Source organism: Callospermophilus lateralis, chromosome Y, assembly GCF_048772815.1.
Source record: "Callospermophilus lateralis isolate mCalLat2 chromosome Y, mCalLat2.hap1, whole genome shotgun sequence".
NCBI classification, from domain to species: domain Eukaryota; kingdom Metazoa; phylum Chordata; class Mammalia; order Rodentia; family Sciuridae; genus Callospermophilus; species Callospermophilus lateralis.
This window is the reverse complement of record NC_135326.1, coordinates 11,865,085-11,874,404: the sequence shown is the minus strand read 5'-3', so window position 1 is coordinate 11,874,404 and position 9,320 is coordinate 11,865,085.

Sequence of the window (9,320 nt, the reverse complement as noted above, 5' to 3'; positions counted from 1 at the left end):
TTTCCGCAGGACCTGGGAGCTGCCGTCTCCTTGCTCAGCCCGACTGTGAAGGCCGCTCTCTTGTTCCGGAAGCCTCTCCCGTGACTCTCAGGCCTTTTCCTGCTTCGCTGGACGGACCTCGACAGCCGTCCTGGGGCTCCCGCGCTCCAGGGGAGGGTGGGCGAGCTTCTTCATTCATCAACTGGGGACAGATGGTTGGAAATCTCTCCAAATCAGTGGCGCTGGGGTTTCCTCCCACACCCTGGGACACTGCCACCTGGACGTTACCTCCTGTGTTGGGAGAAGCGCCCTTTGTGGTGGACACCTCACTGCCCACTGCTTGTCTTCTCCCACATCTGGGATCCTGTGGCTACTGAGAGGACCCCTGTGGACAGGTGGGTGGGTCTGGATGATGGCCCCAGCATGGCCCAGGGCCCCGCTGTCTTACCCAGGACGCAGCTGGGCTTGGCCAGACGTGCCTTCCCCTGGATCACATTCTGCCTCTCCTCCGGCCAACAGTGGGCACCTGATGCCCCTGGGCTCTCAGCCGCCGTCTTCTCCCTGTGTCCTCCCGGGGCCGTCCCTCTGTGCGCGTTGTGTCCTCCTCTCCTCTACGAGGACCCCAGTCCTGCTGGGTCAGGGCCACCCTGGGGACCTCATGCACCTCCATCCCCTCTGCAAAGACCTGGCTCCACACATAGCACGTCCCAAGGTCCTGGGGCCAGGGCTGCAGGGGGTCTTAGGGGACACAGTTGGGTCTGTGAGAGGGCCAGATGGTTGTCCCAGCTTACCTTGGGGGTCAGGGTTAGACTTGGGGGCCCCAGCTATGGGAAATGCACCCCACCTCCATAGAGGAGGTCAGCACCCTCATGAGCTGGGCCATAGGGGCTCAGGGTGCACTGCGGTCAGCCGGGCCATGGCTGCGTCCTTGGCCTGTGAGACTGGCAGACGGGGTCAGGTCTGTCCTCTGTCCGTGTGGGGGGAGGATGGTCGGGCCATCTGGGGGACATGGAGTCGGCTCTTACAAGCCTCCTGACCTTGATCCTCCTGGGCCCGGGCAGAGTGGCCACCTGACCAGGGCCCTAGGCTGCCCATCCTGCCTGCACCAGTCGCTCAGTGTCCAGGCAGGTCAGAGGGGTCAACAGGTGGCCAGGGGCGGGTCAGGGCTGCAGGGGGCCCTGCTGGCTGTGGGCATGGCACCCACAGCCCGGGACTGGGAGGCTCGGTCATTGCCGGTCATTAGGACTCTCCAGCTCCGCGCCCAGTCTGCGCTCTTGGTACGTCGCGGTGGTTTGATAAGAGCTGCCCAGGTCAGGGCGGCAGTAATCAGGCCTGGACGTCAGGAGCAACTGCGGCTCAGTTCACAGGCCCACGGCTGGTGCCCAGGAAGTGAAGGTGGACGTGCCCAGTGGCCAGCACCCACCCTGCAGGGTGTCCAGGAGCTGCCGCAGCCCCGGGGTCCTGGACACACCCTGCACAGGGCGGCCGAGGGCGGGCGGCAGGTCCAGAACCCACCACCTTCCTGTCTGGGGACCAGCCGCGGCCCAGCAGGCCTGGGAGGGGCCAGTGTGGGCGGCCCTGCCGACTGCGGGCACAGGGCCAGCCCTAGCTGACCAGCACCTGGTCCTGGAGACTCAGGTGGGTGGACAGCAGCCCTGAGGGTCTCGTGGGAGGCTCTGCCCACCTAAGACAATCTCGGGGAAGGATGGGCAGTCCTCCCTGGCCAGCAAGGCCCCCAGAGGTCACGAGTTCCAAAGGCAGAAAACAGCTCCTACAGCCGCGGACCTGGGCGGCCGACATCCAGAGACACGCGGTGTCCAGACATTGGTGCTTGTGCAAGGAGGGCGCTAGTCCAAGGGTCACGCCAGCAGGGGCCTGCTGACCTTCCAGGGCCAGCTGCTGACCACGTGGAGGAATAGCCCCTCAGGCAAGATGCTGCAGGGGGCCGTTGGGACAGGGGACTCGGGGATCCAGGTGTGACAGGACTGCAGGACCAGGAGAGGACGGGGGAGGGAGGAGGGGGGAGGGGGAGGGGGAGGAGGGAAGAAGGGGGAGGGTAGAGAGGGGGAGGAGGGGGAAGGGAGGGGGAGGATGGAGGAGGGAAGGGGGGAGGAGGGGGGAGAAGGGAGGAGGGAGGAGGAGGGAGGGGGAAGGGAGACGGAGGAGGGAGGGAGGGGGGAGGAGGGGGGAGGAGGGAGGGGGAAGGAAGGGAGGGAGGAGGGGGAGGAGGGAGGAGGGAAGGGGGAGGAGGGGAAGGGGGAGGAGGGGGAGGGAGGGGGGAGGGAGGGGGAGGATGGAGGAAGGAGGAGGGAAGGGGGAGGAGGGGGGAGGGAGGGAGGGGGAAGGGAGGGGGAGGAGGGAGGGGGAAGGGAGGGGGAGGAGGGAGGAAGGAAAGGAAAGGGTGGAGAGGGAGGGGGAAAAAGGGAGGAGGGGGAGTGGAGGGGGAGGATGGAGGAGGGAGGAGGGAAGAGGGGGAGGAGGGAGGGGGAGGAGGGAGGAGGGAGGGGGAGGAGGGAGGAGGGAGGAGTGGACGGGGAGGAGGGAGGAGGGGAGGGAGGAGGGGTCCCCTGGTCCCACAGACGGAGCCCTTGGCTCTGTCCCTCCTCTGAGCCTCCAGCCCACCCCCCCCCCGTTGGGCCCCCTTGGGTCCTGCTCAGGGCCCCCTCTGTGGCCTCCTGCTGGCCGTCCTGTCTGGGGGGATAGCCCCGTCAGGCCAGGCTCCACTCCACCCGATCCCCCAGAGATCACCACGACGCGCCGTTGGGGCCACACAGGGGGAAATCCAACGAGGACAGCAACTGGACATAAAGGGAAAGGGACGTCGGGCACGATCGTCCCCCGTGGACGCTGGGGCTGTGGGTTCCGTGGCTGGACACTGCACAATCCCAGGGCGCAGCCCCCAGGGCCACCAGACGGAGCAGTGGCCTTTCCCACACAGGGGCTCCCTCTGGCCCTCCTCTGCCCATAGCTGTCCCCAGCAGATGTCCCCAGACTTGGATCCAGTGACAAAGGCCCTGCGTTATACACACGCAGTGTCCACACGTGGGCCGGTGAGTCGCCTGCTGAGAACCGAGCTGTGGCACACGTGGCCTCCGGACTTCGTATTTTCAGAGGGATTTTTGTCCCTTTGTCCTGGTGACGTCACCACACCTGGTGGGGTGTCCCTTCTGCAGACGGCTTCTCCCCGGAACACAGATGCGTCCCTGCAGTGAACCTGAGTGTGCACAGAGAACATGTGGTCAGTGTGTTCACCGTGGAGTAGTATTCAGCCACGAAGAAGCAGATCTACTGGCAACAGACTGGAGGCCCCCGGAGGACATGAAGTAAGCCGAGGCCAGAAGGACCAAGGACACAGGGGCTCCTCTGTCCTGGGATGAGAGCACCAGGGAGCACAATGGCAGGTGGCGGGGAGGTTGGCGCGGACAGGAGGAATAAATCCAGGCTGCTCGCGAGGGGCGTCAGGGCTCTGTTAATAATGCATTGCACACTGAGCTCGGCTCCGAGAGCAGGCTTTCAGTGTTCTCCGCGCAGAGGGATGACAAGTGTGTGCGGGAACGCAGACATTAATTAGCGCCATCCAGCCTCTCCGCTCAGATGCGTATTTCAAAACAGAAACTCAGGATAAATAAGTGCCTTTTAAAAATCTGCCCGTTAAGACGAAAATAAATTCACTTTATGTTTTAAAAAGAAGACACTTTGCACAGAGTGAAAAAAAAAAAAAAAAAAACCGGAACCCATGGAACAGACGTTCCTCAGGAAGAAAAAAAGGAGAGACCAAGAGCCGGGCCCTGGGGTGCTGCACGCACCGCTAATCCCCGCCACCGGGGAGGCTGAGGAAGGAGGATCGCAAGTTGGAGGCCAGCCTCAGCCACTTAGCAAAATGAAACAGAAAAAGGGTTGGGGATGGGGCTCAGGGGTTTAGTGGCTCAGGGGTGGGGCGGGTCCTAGCCCCAGTCACCCCCAGCTCCCCGTCTGGGGGCACCTCTCTCCAATCTCCCCTCCCCGTGATTCATTTTTTTTCTGTAGAAGGAGGAAGTTTCTAGGAAAAAAAATATAAGTTTTGCTTCTTTTGAAGCGTTTTTTTTAAAGGAGAGGGGTGGAGGGAGGGAAGACCCGCACGTCTCGGCTGGCTCCCGCTGACAGGGCTCCCTTCCGGAGATCTCCGACTACAAGCGCCTACATGACACGCGGGGCGTCCCGGGCGGCGGCCTGCGCGTTTGATGCGCGGCGCGGCTCCGCAGGTGCCTCTGACAGCCTTCAGACGGAGGCGGGGAGCGCTCCTCTGGGTAAATCCAGCGCGGGCGCCTCCTCGGGGACCGCGCGCGCCTTTGTGCGCCCCGCGGAGCGGCGGCCCCCACGCTGCGCGGCCCGGGCCGGCTGACAGCGCGCGCGCCCTCGGTAATCACGCATCAAAGGCGGCTCCCCGCAGGTGACGCGCGCTGCGCTTCGACGTTGACCCTAATACATAATTCAACCGCGGAGCCGCGGCGCAGCGAGATAAGGAGAGACCGCAAATAAAGTGATGTTCAATCACAAGGCGCATTTGTTCCTGGTGGCGAGACGCGGCGCCGGGAGGGGGAGCGCGGGGAGGCGGGGAGGCCGGGGGCGCGGGGAGGCGGGGAGGCCGAGGGCTGAGGAGGCGGGGAGGCCGAGGGCCTCGCGCCGCAGGACGGGGCTGGCTGTCGGGGAAGTGCGTCTGGGACCCGCTGCGCCCCTGCGCGTTGGAGCGTTGGAGCCCCTCGGGGCGCGCACGCGTTTGGAGAGGCAGTGCGCTGGGGCGCGCTCGCTGGGGCGCAGACTTGGGCATCCGAGGCCTCCTGGGGGCGGCGTGGACTTGCGCGGATGGAGCACCCCCGGTTCCAAAGGCTGCCCAGAAGAAGCGGTGGGCAGCCAGGACGCCCTGGGTCTCCCAGGGTCCAGCCAGGCCTGCGCGGGCACTTCTGCCAAACTGCCCTGAGTCCTCCAGGACCCCTGAGCCCCGCGACTGCGAAGCGGCCACGCAGATGGGAGGCTGGACGCGCTTTCACCGCATGGACAGGGCCACAGTGCGGGGGTCAGGGCTCCCTGCCAGGGTGGGCCCCAGTTTACCGGGCAGGAAGGCCTGTCCACCACTGCAGGACGGTGGCATGGGGGATAGCCGAGCGGCTGGGCACACAGCCGTGGAGCAGAGTGGCCCAGAGCAGGATGGGACAAGGGACCACAGACGACAGAGCCCAGGCCACCGCTTGGCTGGGCAGCCAGGGAGCCGCTGGTGGCCCCAGAGCTCAGAGCAAGGCGCCCGGAACCCACAGTATCCAAGCCCCTGGGTCTACACAGCATGGATCCGAGCCCCTTGGCCTACACAATGTGCATCCGAGTGCCTGGGTCTACACAGCATCCAAGCCCCTGGGTCTACACAGCATGCATCTGAGCCCCTTGGCCTACACAACGTGCATCCGAGTGCCTGGGTCTACACAGCCATCCAAGCCCCTAGGTCTACACAGCGTGCATCTGACCCCTGGGTCTACACAGTGTGCATCTGACCCCTGGGTCTACACAGCATGCATCTGAGTCTCTGGGTCAACACAGCGTGCATCTGTGGTGCTCTCAGAGCCTGGGCCAGCCTCCACGCACACTCATGTGGACCTCCACCCACCGCCCTCCTTCCCACCACCGTGGGGGAACAGACTCACGTGGGTCCCCTTGCACACCCACTATTTCCTGGGCACTTCCATGGCCCCAATGGCTCAGCCCGGAGCCCCAGCCCACGTCCTTGCTGTCCGGGACCCCAGCCCGGTGGGTCCTGTCTCTCTTCTCCAGGAAAAAAACTGCAGAGGCTGGCCTCCAACTCATGACCTCCTGCCTCAGCCTCCGGAGCTGCCGGGAGGACAGGTGTGCACCCCCTGACCACCTGCCCAAGGGGCACCGTAACCTCCTGTCAGCCTCGAGCTCTCCCGGCTCAGCGGATCCCTGGCGGTTCGTGCTTCTCAGAATCTGCGCTAAAAAGAGCGCTTTCTCCGCGTCAGGAGTTCCGGGGTCATTCTTCCTGCAGGGGCAGCTGCGGAGGCTGTCCTCCCCGACTCCCTGACCACCATGGAGTCCACGTCCTGTCCCCGCCCCCAGGGCTTCCCTCGGCAGGTGGTCAGCACCCAGCAGGGCTGCAGGGCTGGGTCCCGGGCCTGCTCTGTCCTCGGGGCATCTGTGGACTGGGCAGGTCCATTCCCAAGGCAGGTCCCCCTCCTCTGGTGGCAGAGGGGCGTCTAGACTGAGTGCCACCAGACCGAAGGCCCCAGGCAAGGCCGTCCAGCAACAGCCGAAGCCCAGCAGGGCCTTTCTGCACTCAGTGTCCCGGGGTCGCCGTCCCCACCTGGACCCACCGTCCAGCTTAGGTGCAGGACCAGAGACTCCGCACACCCAAGCAGCCGCCGCCAAGAACCAGCTCCCTCCCGACCCAGGAACGCCAGCCTCGCCCCAGGCCTCCAGAGACGGCCTCCTCAAATCCTGGAAGGAGCAAACGCTCCACGCGTCCCTCAAACGTCCAGCCGAATTGAACTCCCAGGGCCTGCGGGTCAGGATGGGCGGCTCCACATTGCCTCAAACTGCCCGCGGCCCAGGGGGGGTGGCTCCGGGTCAGAGGAGGGCAGGTGGGCAGTCGGGTCTGCGGACGGGCTGGCTGGCCACTGAGCCGCGGCCTGGCCCCGGGACAGGACGGACGGTGCTGGGTGGACCCAGGTGGCCAAGCAGAGAGCAGCGGGAGAGAGGGAGGCCGCCCAGGCAGGACCAGGCCAGGGCCGGCTCCTCTTTCCCAAAGCGCCGCCCGCCCAGGAGAATCCCGCTTCCGAGGGAGGGTGGGGCCCGGGCTGCTGGGGCGTGGCCATGTCTGCAGTCCACTCTGGGCAGCCATCGCTGGGGCTGGGCACCCCCCAAGGCCAAATCCCTGTGAATTCCCCGCTGGGCGGGCCGCGGACCTCTGGGTCACCAGCGTCCCCCGAGGTCACCGTGCGTCTCTGCGGGTTTTCCCAGGAATCCCCCGACACTGGACCTGGGGCCCCGAGTTCAGGGAACGCTCCAAGTGGATTTCGTGACCTGCAGGGAAGCCCACCGCAGTGACCACCCAGGAAGGTCCAGACGCCGCCTCCAACAGGGAGCCCCCTCCCCAGCCCTGGCCACCAGGAAGCCACGTCCTGCCTCTGGAGTCCCCTGCTCTGCGTGTTTCCTGTGGATGGACGCCTGGGCTGCGTGTCCTTTGCTGCCTCTGGCTTCTTTAGTGGACACAGTGTCCTCAAGGTCTGTCCTCATTGCAGGGGATGCCAGAGCCCCATTCCTTTTCAGGGCTGTGTAATATTCCACTGTGCAGATGGGCCAGCTCCTGGGCTCCAGGCGGCCCTGGGCTGGTGGCCCCTCACTCCAGTCTCTGCCTCCGTCTCCACGTGGTCCTCCTCTGTGTCTGTGTCCCCCCCCCAGTTCCAGGCTCGGTGCTTACTTACCGGTGACTTGGTGGCTGTGCCAGGGTGACGTCCCATGGACGCCCCGGCCCAGCGAACGAAGACGCTCAGATGCAGAAGGCTTTGGGAACACCGTGCGGGGACCCAGGTGACCTGCCACGGGGTTAAGGGACGTCCTGTCAAGGACGCAGCAGAAGCAAGGGGGGGGCGGGGGACTCGCGGGCAGGGAGCCTGGAGGTGGCTGCAGGGCTGTCCCCGAGCCAAGGTCCCCATCGCTGAGAAGCTGGCCGTGCGGAAAGGGACCTCGTCACGTTCAGAGACTCTGACTTCAAAGCCAAGGGAGGGCCACCCGAGGCCACCCAGAGGCCACCGAGGCCACCCGAGGCCAGAGACGGGCTCCATCAGGGGCCAGGGAACCTGCTGCCCGCTCCTCGCGCAGCTCGCTAACGAGCTTCGCTGCGGTCAGGGGTGAGCTGCCCGCGGCCGGGGACAGCCCACGCCTGCCCTCCCACTGCTGCGTGGTGACCTGTGTCACCGCCCCACGGCCACCTCGGACGGTCTCCAAACACCAGGGAGAAACGAGAGCCCCCAGAGCGGTCCCTCTTCCCGTCTGGACGTCAGGGACACGGCTGGTGAGGGGGGGCCAGCCCTGCCCGGGGCCCAGACCCAGGGGTCCCCGCCCCGTGCCTGTGGTCCCCACCAGTGGGGACACGTCCCAGCCCTTTTTAAAATGTTTTTCTGATTTTGAGACGGGGTCTCGCTCTGTTCCTTGGGGCCTCACCACGGTGCGGAGGCTGGCCTCCAACGTGCCATCCTCCTGCCTCAGCCTCCCTGGTGGCTGGGATTCCAGGCGTGCACCTCCGGGCCCAGCAGCTGGGGTCCCCGTTTTGTCCCGCAGGCCTGTCCGTCTGTCTCTGTGGCAGTCTGTCCTGTTTGGTGGCCCTGCCACTGCTTCTCAAGATGATTTTAACTCGCTTCTCACGGGAAGATGGGGGTCGGGTTTCGGGTTCATTAACCCAAGCTCCTTTGTCGCTTCTGGAAAACCCGGACACAGCTCTGGGGGATGGACGTAGACGTCCCGGGCGGGTACCCAGCTGGCCCCGTGGCACAGGGTGACATCCACACGGCATCGGGACCCCGTGGTCACCTTGGAAGGGACGTTTGGGCCCACGCGGGGCTACTGGGGAGACTCCTGCGGATGTTGCCAACGTCTCTAGGCGGCTGAGAAAACAGAGGGTTTTGCCAGGTCAGCCTCCTGGGCGCTCGGGAGACCTTGGCCTCGCTTTGCACAGTCTATAACGTGGGGCAGCCAGGGCCAGGTCCAGCCCTCCACGCCCAGATGCAAGGCCGCCTTTAGCAAGGATGCAAACCTGCCCCTGGCCTTGGTCCTGTGACGGTCAGCGTCACGTCACTGTGAGAGATACCCAACACCGTGGCCTTGTGAAGACGAAAGGTTTTGCAGGTTCTGATCTCTGCTAAGTGGACCCTTTGCCTTTGGGTCTGTGGTGGAGGAGCAGCTGGGTCATGATGGCTGGGCACGGGGCTCATGACCGCCATTCTACCTCATGGGCAGGAAGTGAAAGGGAGGAAGAGGAAGAGCCTGTGGTCACAGTGTCCTCCTCATGGCCACGCCCACAATGACCTCACTCCATCTCTTAAAGGGCCCACCACCTACCAAGTGCCACCTGTCGAGGTAGGACCCAGCGCCCACTGATGTCCCTAATGGGAACGGTGCCCTCCATACTGACCCCAATACTCAGACTCAGGGTCCAACTCTGGTCTGAGGATCTTGGGGTGCTCAGTTGGTAGGAGTGGGCTCCAGATGGAAGCTCATCTGTCATGGTCGCCCGTCTGAGATTGGCACACAATGATCCACTCCTTCCAGTTCACCTCCTGTTTAGACGAGTCTCTTGGTTT